The sequence below is a fragment of the Ambystoma mexicanum genome, chromosome 7p (assembly GCF_040938575.1).
Source record: "Ambystoma mexicanum isolate Mex_15411 chromosome 7p, UKY_AmexF1_1, whole genome shotgun sequence".
Taxonomy (NCBI): domain Eukaryota; kingdom Metazoa; phylum Chordata; class Amphibia; order Caudata; family Ambystomatidae; genus Ambystoma; species Ambystoma mexicanum.
In genome coordinates, this window is record NC_090939.1 from 162,285,120 (window position 1) to 162,298,507 (window position 13,388).

The following is a 13,388-nucleotide window of genomic DNA, read 5'->3' on the forward strand; positions in this document are numbered from 1 at the left end:
CACTTTGGACTGCCACCTTGGTCTGCCTGCCCCTTGTTTGTGTTCATAATAACCTCTTTTGCTCTCCCCTCGGTCTAGCCTAGCTCTGACTCATTTCTGGACCAGTGAGAACACATGTTTCAGTAATATACACAGTCCCACTGGAACTCATTCATGTTCTCTTGCAAATGTTGTTTTGTTCTTGCGCCCTTCCGTTCCGAGGCTTATATGCAGCAACGCTGTGACCGTATTTTCCACTCTCCTGGCCCTGTTTTAATAGTGTAGAACCTTTATCGTTCTTCCTTTGTTCGGCTCTGCTTCTCTCTTTCCCTTCTCTTTGATTTTTTCCCCTCTCTTAACTATTCTTTCTTTCTTTCTTTCTTTTTTTCTTTCTTTCTTTCTTTCTTTCTTTCTTTCTTTCTTTCTTTCTTTCTTTCTTTCTTTCTTTTTCTTTCTTTCTCATGCTACTGTTTTGAATACTTGCATTTTTTTCGTAATGCTTATGTTGTTCAATTATTTTTATGTATTTGTGAAAATTCTTCTTTTTTTACTATAACACAATATAAAAATGAAAAAATAAAATAAAAAAAGAACCTCCGTTTTCACCCTTTCCCCCCTTCATTGGTCAGGCTGGACCATATGTGTGATCCTGTGTTCTGTTCTGGCTTTGTACTCCCCCTCCCCCCCCCGCCCCCCGAATGCTGGTGCGCTTCAGCATCATCTGCATTCATGAAGAGCACTCATGCCACCGAATTTTCATCTGTGAAAAGCACACAATTAAACAATGTGCAGGTTGAAGTCCATAATTCGACATGTGAACACATTGTTTTGTTATCTTTGCCTATTGCAAATGACAATTGTTATATTTGTCTTTTAAATCTATATATCGTTGACATAGGTGTACACAGATGTGCAGGTCTGATGACGCAAGCTGAACTTGTATTGTCACGTGAGGTGCCCAAATAGTGCCTCAGTGAACCAATAACCTGCGGATTTGCAGCAACTGGGATGTGATGAACACCCACCAGCAGAAGGCGGGACCAACTTAGCAGAGATGTGTTCATGTTGCAAGGTAATGAGGGTCTAAATCCAAGCTCTTGATGTATGCCCTCCTTGAGCACTATGGCAGAAATCAGTATCTCAAATGAGTGCATGTCCAAGGAGCTGTCCCAAGTACTTATCATCTTCCCAGTGCCCCAATACTCTTTTGCACACACTCAGAACCTATGCCAGTGAACAAAACCCAATTCTCAAAAACACATGTGCAGTGCAGTGAGATGTGCAACCATGAAAAGATGCACATGGGTGATTGCATATCCCGTCGGATGTCGCCATTCAGAAAGAGCCCTGTATACAATGCACAGAAGGCAACCCTGCTCACATGTTATGTTAATGAGATTTATAGTGTAGCCGCATCCAAAGCTCCTCCCCCATGCTGACTATATGCTGAGAGCAAGAGTGTGAAACACGTGCATTACCACTGAGAATAACTATACCAAAGAGAATCCTGGAAGTAAGATTCCCAATGAGAAAGCCATACATACATAGAGGACAATATGATGGCCATTTAAATGAAATCCTGCAAGGAGTGTGAAGATCGAGGGAACGAGTTGATGTTGGTTGTAAACTCACTGTTTTAGATAATTGATATTAAAACAGATGCACTTTGCCAACTTCCTGAGTCAGTTTTGATTGTTGATGTTTGGGTAATATTCTGGAGCTCCATCTGTCTCTAAGTATTGCTGCCTCGTCTTAAAGGGCTGGGTCGGACACCCCAGTTCAATACTGTGCACCACAGCCATTTTCAAGGTCTCCGGCCCGTTAGATTGATAGGGGAGGGTTAGTTAGTAGGAGGTGAGGTAGAGCGCAAGAGGACTTTTGCTTTGCTCTTGATAGTTTCAGTTCGGAAAACCTGGTCAAACTATGTGTTGGGTTTGCTTCTCGATGGCATGGGTTTAGTTTTCCTTTGGTGTGTTAGTCTGTATAAGATTGTTTTTTGTGTCTGTGGCGTAGTGCTGGAGATTGAGTGTGTTATAACTCAGTGGGATGTCGGAGGAGGTTGCAGATTGCTGGGTGAATTCAAGTTGGTGCTGTGATAGAGGCGTGTGTATGTTATTTTTGGTGGTTGAGCACTGTGTTTGTTGAAGAATGGAGAGTTTTAGTAGGGCTAATGGTGGAAAAGGTACTTTTGCCCTTTGTAGGGACATTGGGCCTCATTACAAGTTGGCTAGTCAGAATGAATGGTTCTATGTTCTTTCATCGCCGGAAATTTCAACGCCTAGCATTTAAACGTGTACATTCAGTGGTCAAAGTGTACGAAAAGAAGTAGTGGAGCTATGTTCCCTGATGACCTGCCCCCGCTCCCCACAAACCCAATCGCCACGTCCCCTCGTACACAGAATACATCTCCCCAAACACTTCAACCGCTGTTTAATGCAACGTTCCATGCAGTGCACTGAAAGTACAACTTTCAACTTCTTCCTACACTTTTATTTTAAAACAAAACATTCCAGAACGGTTTCTTTTTTAAATAAAAATATAGGCGCTGTAAAAGGTAATTAAAGAAAGTAAAGGAGCAACGCTCCCGACTGCTCCCGCTCACTTCGACCACTGTGTACATTATAACGAAAATGTTCACAGATTTTTGGGGGGGTTTACCCCACCCAAACCCACCCTCTCCCACCTATTTTTACCTATTTCCTACCACCCAAGCCCCTATCTGCCCTTTCCCACCCCCCCTCCCCAAACAATGTGATGAAGATTTGTGTGATAATGTGCAGGTTTAAATGCCAGGCTTTGAAATGACCGGCGATGAAAGGACGTTGTACCGAATTAATGTGCCGGTATTACCATAAACCAACATGTTTCTGCACCAGACAACTACAAGTTTGCCGCTGAAGTGCTGGAATTACCTCCAGCAAACAGCTGGAGGTAATCCTAGCACCGTACTGTCAAAAATTACTGGTGTTACTGGCACCAGTATTACCGATGCCGGTTATATCGTCAAAATCCCCTGCAGAGTCCAATGGGACTCCATGGGATGGGAATTTACCATTGACACTTGCACTTGTAATCCGATGGTAATACCGCCAGATCGAGTGGCAGTATCAATATTTCAGTTTGCCGGTATCCTGCCGGATTTACCGCCAGGATATTGGCAAACTTGTAAGGAGGCCCATTGTTTTGTTTTGGCTTAATTATTTTATATGCTCATTAGCTAGATTATGATTTCTTTTGCTGGGCCTGCCCAGTTCAGTTTAGCCGGTTATGAGGGTCCCATGGTTTGTGGTGTCTTTATTGTTGAGTGCATCTCTTTGTGTTTAGGTTGGTGAGTTAAAGAGACATATATTTAGTAGTTTTCTAAAGGTTAGGCGTTCTTCTGTTGTTCATAGTTGCTTGGGGAGTGAGTTCCAGAAATGTGCTGAGATGCATTAGAAGGCTGATCCACCATACTTCAGTTTTGAATATTGCTTTGGTTATAGGTGTATCTCGTTGCTGAATCTCAGGAGTCGTTTGGGTCTGTGGATGGAGGTGTGTTCTTGTACGAACTTCCCCTCCTTGGCCATGGATTTCTCTGTCTGTTACGCAAAGTGTTTTGAAGTAACTCCTTTATTTGACTGGCCAGTGTAGGGATCTCAGTGTTGGTTTGATGTGTTTTGTCTTAGTGAGTTTGAGGAGTAGTCTTACTGCTGTGCTCTGTATCTGTTGTAGTTGTTTGGTAAGGTAGTCTGGCATTCTGGGGTAGATGCTGTTGGCGTAGTCTATTCTTGACATGATGAGGGCGATGATGGCACGTGTTCTGTGTGAGACTGTGAGGAAGGGAAGCATCTGTTGATTGTGCATAGATGGAAGAACCATACATTTACCACTGCATTGACTTGTGGTTCAAATGTTAGGTCACTGCCCATTAATATTCTGAGATTTGTATCTACTTTGGAAGATTCCAGTCGGTTTCCCATTTCATTAGGCGATGAAATGCGATGTTGGGTCGATGGGTTGTTGAGCGTGATCATGATTTCTGTTTTGCCCGGGTTGAGTTTCACATTGTTGGACCTCATCCATCCATTTATTTGAGTGAGGCAGTTGGTAAGGATTTGGTCTAGTTCTCTGGTATTATTAAATGTATTCATGATTTGCGTGCCATCATGGATGTCATCCTGGGGTCTCCTGGGGTCACTGTTGCAACCCCTGGCTTTTAATTTGTGAGCCCCACCAATCCCTTGCGACCCCTGTGCTAGGGGCGTGGCAAAAACAACTGTTACGAGCCTATCTTGGGCTCTGTCCTCCATTTTGTCTTATGACTCTGCTTGGCAGCACTTGTGGTGTGCCATGTGTGTCGCGCAGCGAGCTGAGCGAGCCCTGTGCCTCAGGTAAGTCGAGGGGTGAGGAGGGTTGAGGAGGACTGGGGCATCGGCGATGCGAGGCATAAAGTGACACGTCTCAAAATGCGCAGAATAAAAGCAGGAATGAATGAACTGCCGCGGGTATCAAGAAAACATAAATAAATTGGAGCAGAACACTGTATAAAAAATAATAAAGGAGCATATTCCAAATGACATTGGGCACACACAGAAATTATAAGAAGTGCGCGCTTCGTTTAGTAGCGCAAATTGCAGAGCAAGGCTGTACAACAAGACGTGTATTTTTCCCTCCGAACTTCATCAACTCAAGGACGTGCTAAACTTCCTCAGGGAGAGAGTTCCAAAGATTTGCTGCTATGCAATTTGTCCCCACTTTGGCAATAGCGTGAGCGACCTCTGTCAAGACCCACAATCGTGGGCGGAGGCAGCGCCAGGACACTTTCCAAAAGCACTCCGCCTCGACAAGCCGTGGCGCTGTGTCTTCCAGGCGTGTCTAGCTCTCCTTCTACACCCGCCAGCTTTACAGAGGAAACATTTCCTTGAGAGGTCATCAAAAAATGCAGTTAAACACCCTTTCGAACCCATCACCGTGAGACATTCGCTTATGTGTAGGTAATTTGCCCCATTCTCATTAGGCCCTGGAACGCTTGTCAGTTGAATGGACATATTATAGGAAGTGAGTTGGGCAATGTATGCGTACTATTTTGATCGTTGTAACATATAAATGCCCCACGGTGCTATGAGCAAATGCTTTCAAAGTATTTATTTTGTACAACTATCCAAAATTTTTCCACAAAAAATAATTTTAAGTTGCCGCAAAGCAAAGTTTACGGGAGATTGGCAAAAGCAACCAAAATAGCGCTTTTTGAAACATGTATTCTATCACTCTGCACACACTTCTATGACGTGTGGGAGGACTGCTTTATTGCTCTTGTACCTGCTCCATTTTGTAAAGCATGGCACGTAAAGAACAGCATGCTATGCTATGAGTCGCTCGAGTCACAAAATAGGAAAAAAAACTCCTCTGCCATAGGTCCCCTAACCGTGCTTTTCCCACCGGAACCGAAATACAGCCTGTGTAGGGCCCTCTGAGACCTGACCCGCTTCAAGTTCTACCGCAGACTTCCATTCACAAAATGATTTACTTGGTCATTGCAATTTGCTTTTGGGCTCACTGCACAAAAATACCCAGACTCGCTTTAAATTTGAAAAGGTTGCTTTAATGTGACAGGCCACAGCTCACAAAGAAACGCTACCTTGGCTCCCTGGCCTTACAGACTAAGTAATCGTTTTAACAATTGTCAAACAATTAAATAAATAAACAATTTCCATTCCCCCACAATTAAATAATTAAAGCATTTCAAATTCCTGCCTTCCTATCTCTTGCTCCCTTCCGTCTCCTTAAAATACTCTCAACCTTCATTCCCCCTTTCTCCCTGAGGCCATGCCCCTCCTTCAATATCTGTTCCCCCTCTTTGTACCCCTGCGGTAGCCCGTTCGTGTAAACAGCACCATACCCTTCCTTTACTGCGCTAGTACCCCATTGTGCTTCCCCCACCCCTCCTCCAATGGGCCATGTCCCCGGCACCAGAGAAACCCTCCCCTAAGGTGTTCTTTCTACCCCACCTAACCTAACCTTTCCTCTATGTCCCATTTTTATTATGTCCAGCACCGCCAACGTCGCATCCACTAATTAATAACTGTTTCCATATACCGATAACTGCACTCCATCCTCTCGAAAACGAAAATCCTCAAATGTCACTTCCCCGTGATCCAGCACTTGCGCCCCTGCCGCACTACAAACTTCCCTGTCTACCTGTTAAGCTTCTTCCTAGACCCTCCCATTCACTGCCCCTTCATTCACCGCCCCCACTCCAAACCCTCCTCAGCAACCACTTTGTCCAGACCACCTTACCTTGAGCCTCTCCCAACACCCTCCTTGACCCCTCACCTGCCTCCCTTCGCCCCCTGGATGCTCTTCTGGAGATCTCCTTTCTGCTCCTACTGACCCCTTTATCCGAAACCGCCCCTCTACCGGCCGCAGGGCTGCTTGTCACCACTGCCGCGAGGGGACCGTCTGCCACTGCTCTCCGCTGTGTCCTCCCCCCACCGACCCCCTTCTCCACCGTAACCTCACCCACCGCCCCCCTCAAGCTGGGCTTTGGTTGCCCTGCTGATAATATCCAAGGCCTCCCTCAGAGCCTGGGCATCAACCCAACCCATTTACTTTGACCCCTACCCTGGCATCTTGCTGCACCAGCTCAGCTTCACTGTGTGCCACCACCCCTATTTGCTCCCAAAATATACACAGGCCCCCGAGCAAGATGCCTCCCCACTCGACTGCCCTAAAAAGAGTCTGGGGGGTGCACACTTCTAATTGAAACCAAAATATGCCCCCCCTGTGACTCAATGGAAACCCCTAAAATACCCAAATAGCTCAATATTATATGCTGTATTATTTCCTATTCTGCATATTTTTTTATTTGTTTTGTGCTGCCTGCCACTCAGAGAGTACAATGACTGCTCACGCATCCCTGTACCACTCTCTGAATGTGCTCTGCATGCACTGCAGTGTACCTGAGATCGGACCTGTGCTCTCTAAAGCTACCTTCCCTACTGTTAGCGTGCCGGCCCTCTGAAGGCTGCAGCACTGCCCCCTGGCTGCTGCGGCGGGCACCACACTCTCCCCGCGGAGCTGTGACAGCACAGCAGCCTGTGCGGCCGGTCTAAAGGACGTGCAGGGGAAACCTTTTTCTCTGTGCACTGAAGTGCTCTCAATTCCCTCCCGACCCGCCCACCCCTGCCGGCACCGACTATCCTTGCTCCAGACACAGCCGGATAGGGCTGTGCGGGCGGACCTGCCCCCCACACAACACAAGACCCAGGTACCACAGACGTCCTCCTCACTCCCTCTGACGGCAACACACAAAACCACGGACCCCGCTCCCACCCGCCCAAGCTGTATGCCGCGCCCAGCGGGAGGCGCAAACGGTAAGTGGGGGGTACTTTATTTACAGAACCCCCGGCTAATTAAAATGTACCTTTACCAGTATAAACCTACTGCTACCAACACAATACCTCGCCAATTCACCAACTAACTGCCTCCTTCCGCAACTATCTCTGCCTGACCAGACCCACGCAGGGAAGGCTCGGGAGCCGTGACCTAGGACAAACTCTCGTCTCAACTGTCGCTTGCTCACGAACCATCCCTGCCCCCTATATACTCCCTGAGGCGCTCTGCATGCAGGCGGCCTGTACAGCGCCCAAAATGACCCCACGGGGAAACGCTTTGCATTCACCGGGGCCCCCCTTTCCTAGCTACGTAGATTTCATGCTTTATGAGAGGAAATGATCTTTGACGTGTTTACGAAATTTGCTCCATTTTTTTTTTACAGCGACCACATGGAATGGCCTACCTAACGAAGCAGGGGGAGGGCACACAGCCACGTGCCATACAGACCTCTGCAGGAAGGGCAGCGAGTTTGGCATGTGACCATTTACCGAAGTTTGGGAGTTTCCTGCGGCAGCCTACTAAAACACGACCTCATGGTAGGAGACGTTTTAACCCAAAGGTAATTTTCTTGTCGCCTGATAATTGTAGATTTTGAAAGGTGAAATGCATATTCCTGAGTGCACTAAGGAGTTTATTTCACACCTCAGAACCGTATTTTCCTGTGCCACGCTGTCCTTCCTCTTTATTAACACGCCCTACCTCTACCCATCCCACCGCCATCTCGCTCTCTCTCCTTCCTTCTCGCTGTCTTTCCCTCTTCTTGCCTCCTCAACTTGCTCTTTGACCTCTCCCATAATTTTCTTATGTATGTCTGCTCAGTCCAACTTGATGTGTCCTTTTTCTAGTTTGCTTGAGGTTTATGGTGTTGGAGAATGCTGGAGAGTTAAATTGCTGGAGGGTGGCACTCTGTAAACATGAAGGCGTTGGAGCAAGGCATTCGACGTGTAAGGTGTTGGAGGGTGAGATTGGGTGCCAGACATTTAAAGCTGTTGACGAAGGGCCCTTGGCGATTCACAGTGGGTGGTGGAGTACCTGTGGTGAAAATGGTTGGGGGATATTCAGCCTCTGGGTGACTGATGGGCTTGGTTTCCTTTGCAAGGGCTCAAAGTGCACTGTTGACAAGAAAATCCCTGTGCATATTGTCCAAGTGTAAAAGTGTGAAGTGGTGCATCCTCTGATTGTCTTCTGGTTGGACTTTATTGGTCAGTTGCTGTTTCCAGTCTATGGCCAGACACTTGGCAGACACTGGATGTCGAGATGAGTCTATTTACAGTTTAGCCGGAGTGATGTACAATAGTCCAGGTTGTTGTGTTGGATGTCTGCTTACATTCACAGTAATGTGGTAATATAGCCCTTTACACACTGATATTAATGCTACATATGGTGATCCATTATTGTATGAAATGTATATAATATTACAGTGATATAACACTATTTTCTTAGTGTATTGAGGGACAATGCTATGTGATAGCCCTTCCTGTGTTGTCAAGGGGTGAAAGGTCGTGTGTCATCACTTCATGTGATATCACTTGGGAGCAGGGTAAAATGATGTCACTTCAGCAGGTATTTTGGTGAAATGTATTTATTCATTTATTTATTGCTTGCTTGTTAGGTGCATATACAATAAGAATATACTGGGGGCCATTACAAGGTGGGCGGTAAGGGATACCGGGCACCAGTAAGGAGACCGTTGCCCGTAATCCCTTACCGCCCTATTCCAAGGTCCCTTGGCGGGGACCGTAAGGAACGTGTGGTCTGACCACAAGTCCCTTACGGGTCCCGCTAAGGGACCAGGGCGCTAATAATGGGCTTGCAAGTTGCGAGCCCGTTATTAGCGCACTCCCCATTCCCATTGAGCCCTATGGGGGCTCAAATGGGAATGGGGAATGGCATGTTCAATCGGGATTTACCGGTCCCACCATGGTCGGACTACACCGGTAAGTCCCCATTGAACTACACCGGTGCCAGACCCATTATTGGTGGGAGACATGGCGCAAATAGCGGCATGACTACCACCAATCTCGGAATGAGGCCCACTGTTTCAAAGCCTCCATGACGTCAATGCGTGCCATATCTGTAGGTGTAGCAAGTGAGTCCATATCTTTTGATAAGTTTGATGAGTCGGGTAATGTAGATGCTGAAGAGTTGAAGAGTAGTGGCAAGAAGGATGTACCTTGAGGTAGAATCCCCCAGGTTGGTGTGTGTTGTGCTGAGCTGAAGGCTGTAGCCAGGTTGTGTCCATTATTTATGTTAGGAAGGACTTTATCCATAGCAAAGTCGTGTTCCTGATCCCTATTTCTTGGAGTCTTTTGTTGAGGGTTTAGTGTTGGACTGTGTTGAAGGATGCTGAAAGGTTCAGTAGAATTATTTCTGAGGTGATGTTGGAGTTGGAGTTAGTTTTTAGGTCGTCCCAGATGAATAGTAGTGCTGATTAAATTCCTCTCATGGCTCTGAAACAGATTTGTGCCCGGTCCAGTGTCAGGATGCTTTCTACATGTTTCAGGATTTGCTCGTATAAGTAGGTTTCTAGGAGTTTCGCCAAGTAAAGGATGTTTGAAATAAGCAGGCAGTTGGTTAAGTCTTCTGTGTTTCCCAAGGCTATTTGAGGAGTGGATTAATGTGTACCGCTTTGAAACTCTGTGGTACGGCTCAAGTTGTCAGCAAATGGTTCATGAGGTTCCGGAAGTATTCTGCAGGTGTCTCTTGGGTGATGTCTGATGGGAAAGGGTCTACTGGCAATCCAGCTTTGTTTGTGTGCTTCTCTACGTTAGGACATTTTTTTTAAATTGGTGTGAAGTCGTTAAGTGTTGAGGATGTTTCTGGAGTTTGTTGGTTGGTTGAGTTGTTGCTTGTGTTTTTGGGCATCTACAAAAACCTTTTCTATACAAAAATAGAAAAGTATTCATTTTATTTTCATCAAATTGCAAATACCATAGTAAAAATACATACATACAACTATAACTACATATTACAATTAATTTGAGTCAATGGTAACAATTACCAAAGATTAGATCAAACATTACAAATATCAAAAAACAAATTGGTGTCTTGTGGTTAGTAGGTGATGTGGTATAACCATATCTAACACATCTGCTTTTTAGAATACATAGAATCTCTTATTAAGGTTCTGTAATGAAAAGGATTGTGTGTATGATATAATGCTGTAGGTTATACAGCCTTGGGAGAGTACTATTGTTGGCAGGTGTGCTGGTGAGGTAGGGGTAACCAGTTGCCTTGTTGCGATATAGCTTTTAGGTTCCATCACCACTCGCAATTGGTCATCCTGACAAAAAAACATTGGGAAGTGCACATTTTGAACACAAGGACATGTGCGATACGTTCTTTTCTTGGTTGATTGTCCTCGTTGTTTGACATCACAGCCAGCAATATTTAAGTAGCATTTTTCTAGACTGTCCAAACTAGCTGTTTGTAATTTGTTGATTAGAGGATAATATCAATGCCACAGGGATCACAGGGCTTAAGGTGTCTCGGGGCTAAAGATGTCACAGGGGAGTAGTGTGGGAGGATGTAATGCAAGGGGGTGCCATATCACAGAGGTGCATTAGGCAGTGGTGCAGTATCGCAGGGATACAATACCTCACGAGTATACCTCAGGGGGAAGAATATTGTAGGGGCAAAGTATTGCAGGGGCAAAATATTTCAGGGTCAGAGTATCGCAGGAGCACAACATTTACTGGGCGTGATTATACCTGGGGATAGTGTTGCTGTGCATAAAATCAGTGGACATAATCTCAGCAACGCGATATGGCAGGGGCACAGTAACAACAGCAGGCAAGTCTCACTGGAGTATAGTATCCTCAAGGCAGGGCTGCTCCTGTGATCAACTATGGTGTGGCGTGCCAGACTAAAAGTGACAGACTATATCATTGGTGGTGGATTATAGTGGGAGAGTATTGCATAAGAATATTATCAGCAAACCATCACAGTGGCAAACTCTGACAATGGCAATAACTTCACAGTGGTAAAACCTCACATAGGCAAAATCTCCCAGTGGCAAAATTCCACAGTGGAAAAATGTCTCAGTGGCAGTATCTTGCAGAGGTAAAATCACTCAATAGCATGAACACACAAAGGCAAGGTCTCACTGTGTTAAAATCTCAGTGTGGTAGAAGTCTCACAGTGGTTGGATCTGACAATGGCATGATCGGACAGTGGCAAAGTCTCAAAGTGGCAAAACCTCACAGTGCAAAATCTAACAGAGGAAAAATCCCACAGCTGTAAAATCTAACAATTGTAACATCTAACAATGAAAAATCTCACAGTGAGAAAATCTCAGTGGCAGAATCTCAAAGTGGCAAGACCTGACATGGCAAGACATGACAGTGGTAAGACCTCAGTTGGTAAACCCTCACAGTGGCAAAACCTCACACAATGGTAAATTCTCACAGTGCTAAAGACTCTCAGTGGTAAGATCTCACAGTGTTAGGATTTCACACTGGTAAAGTCTCACAGTGACCACATTTCTCAATACCAACACTCTCACAGTGGCAAAATCTCACAATGGTAAAATCAAGCAGTGGTAAAATCTCAGAATCTCAGTGTGTTAGAAGTTTCACAATGGTCGAATCTCACAGTGGGAGAATCTCAGTGGCAGAATCCCACAGTAGCAAGACCTCACTGCATTAAAAACTCACAGTGGCAAAGCCTCACAGTGGCAGGACCTTACATTGGCAAAATATTACAGTGGCAAAGTCTCACAGTGGCAAGATCTCACATTGAAAAGATCTCACACTGGTAAAGTCTCACAGTGGTAAAGTCTCACAGTGGACATATTTCTCAGTAGTAAAACATCTCAGTGGCAATATCTTGCAATGGTAAATTCTTGCAGTGGTAAAATTGTATGGTGGCAAAAACACACTGGCATGAATTCACAATGGCTAGGCCTGATAGTGTTAAAATATCAGTGTTGTACAATTTAAAAATGGCAAAATCTCACAGTGGCAAAATCTCGGACTTGCAACATCTCAAAGTTGCAGAATCTCATATGGGCAACATTTCTCATTTGAAAAAAAAACTCACATTGGCACCATATCACCGCGTCAAAAACCCCACAATGGCAAAATTCCACAGTGCAAGAGTCACAGTGGCAAAGTCTCACAGCAGCAACATCACACAGTCACAAAATTTCACAATGGCAAAAACCCACAGTGGCAGAACCTCACTGTGGCAAACCCCCCAAGTGGCAAATGAGTCACAGTGGCAAAATCTCACAGTGGCAAAATCTAACAGTGCCAAAATCTCACAGTGCCAAAATCTCACAGTGGCAAGACCACACTGTGGCAAGACCACACCGTGGCAAGACCTCACAGTGGCAAAATCTTACAATGTTAAAGTCTCACAGTGACATGATCTCACAGTGGAAATATCTCAAATGCCTTATTACATAAAAAAACTGCCAACATCCAAAACATATAAAAGAAAATATTACTTTTGTACAATGTTTACGACGGAGGCATAACACACCCACAAAAAGGCATATAAAGAAGACACCATTAAAATCGAACACAAAGGTACACATATAGGGTACACATATAGGCTTTAAAGAGCATCAATTCAAGAATACAGACAGAAGAGCAGGCACCAACAATAGGTCATCTTTACTGGAACCCAAAGAGGGAAACTTAAAAGAGAACAACATACCTATGGTGGTAGTTACTACTTATACTACACTCTCTTACACAATTCAAAAACGTATCAAAAGAACTGGCCCATTCTGAACACGAGTAACTCCAATTTTCCTACAAAATGAGCACAAGCATTCGTGATTTAGTAATCAAACATAACAAGACCAATAAAAGACAAGCACAAGAATCATCACCAAGAATTAGAGCTGGGAGCCTAGAAGGAATAAGAGCACATTTCCTGTGTGGAAAATGTGTAACGTGAAATTTTCTTTTTTTTCTTTTTTTTTAATTAAAAAGAAACAGTGTGTTTAGTTTATACAATAAACTTTTACACTACAATAAAATGAAACCAAATGCACATTATCCTGTGACAAACAGAAATATTAGATA

General features: G+C 44.8%; 1 long non-coding RNA gene across 1 annotated transcript in view; it reads left to right on the plus strand.

Moving 5' to 3' along the window:
- Positions 1-13,388, plus strand: part of LOC138525783 (uncharacterized) — a 112,229-nt gene that overhangs the window by 20,297 nt on the left and 78,544 nt on the right. Inside the window, exons 2-3 of the long non-coding RNA XR_011283428.1 lie at positions 878-1,051; positions 7,736-7,912. This is a non-coding gene — a long non-coding RNA (uncharacterized lncRNA). The remainder of the gene's footprint in view (positions 1-877; positions 1,052-7,735; positions 7,913-13,388) is intronic.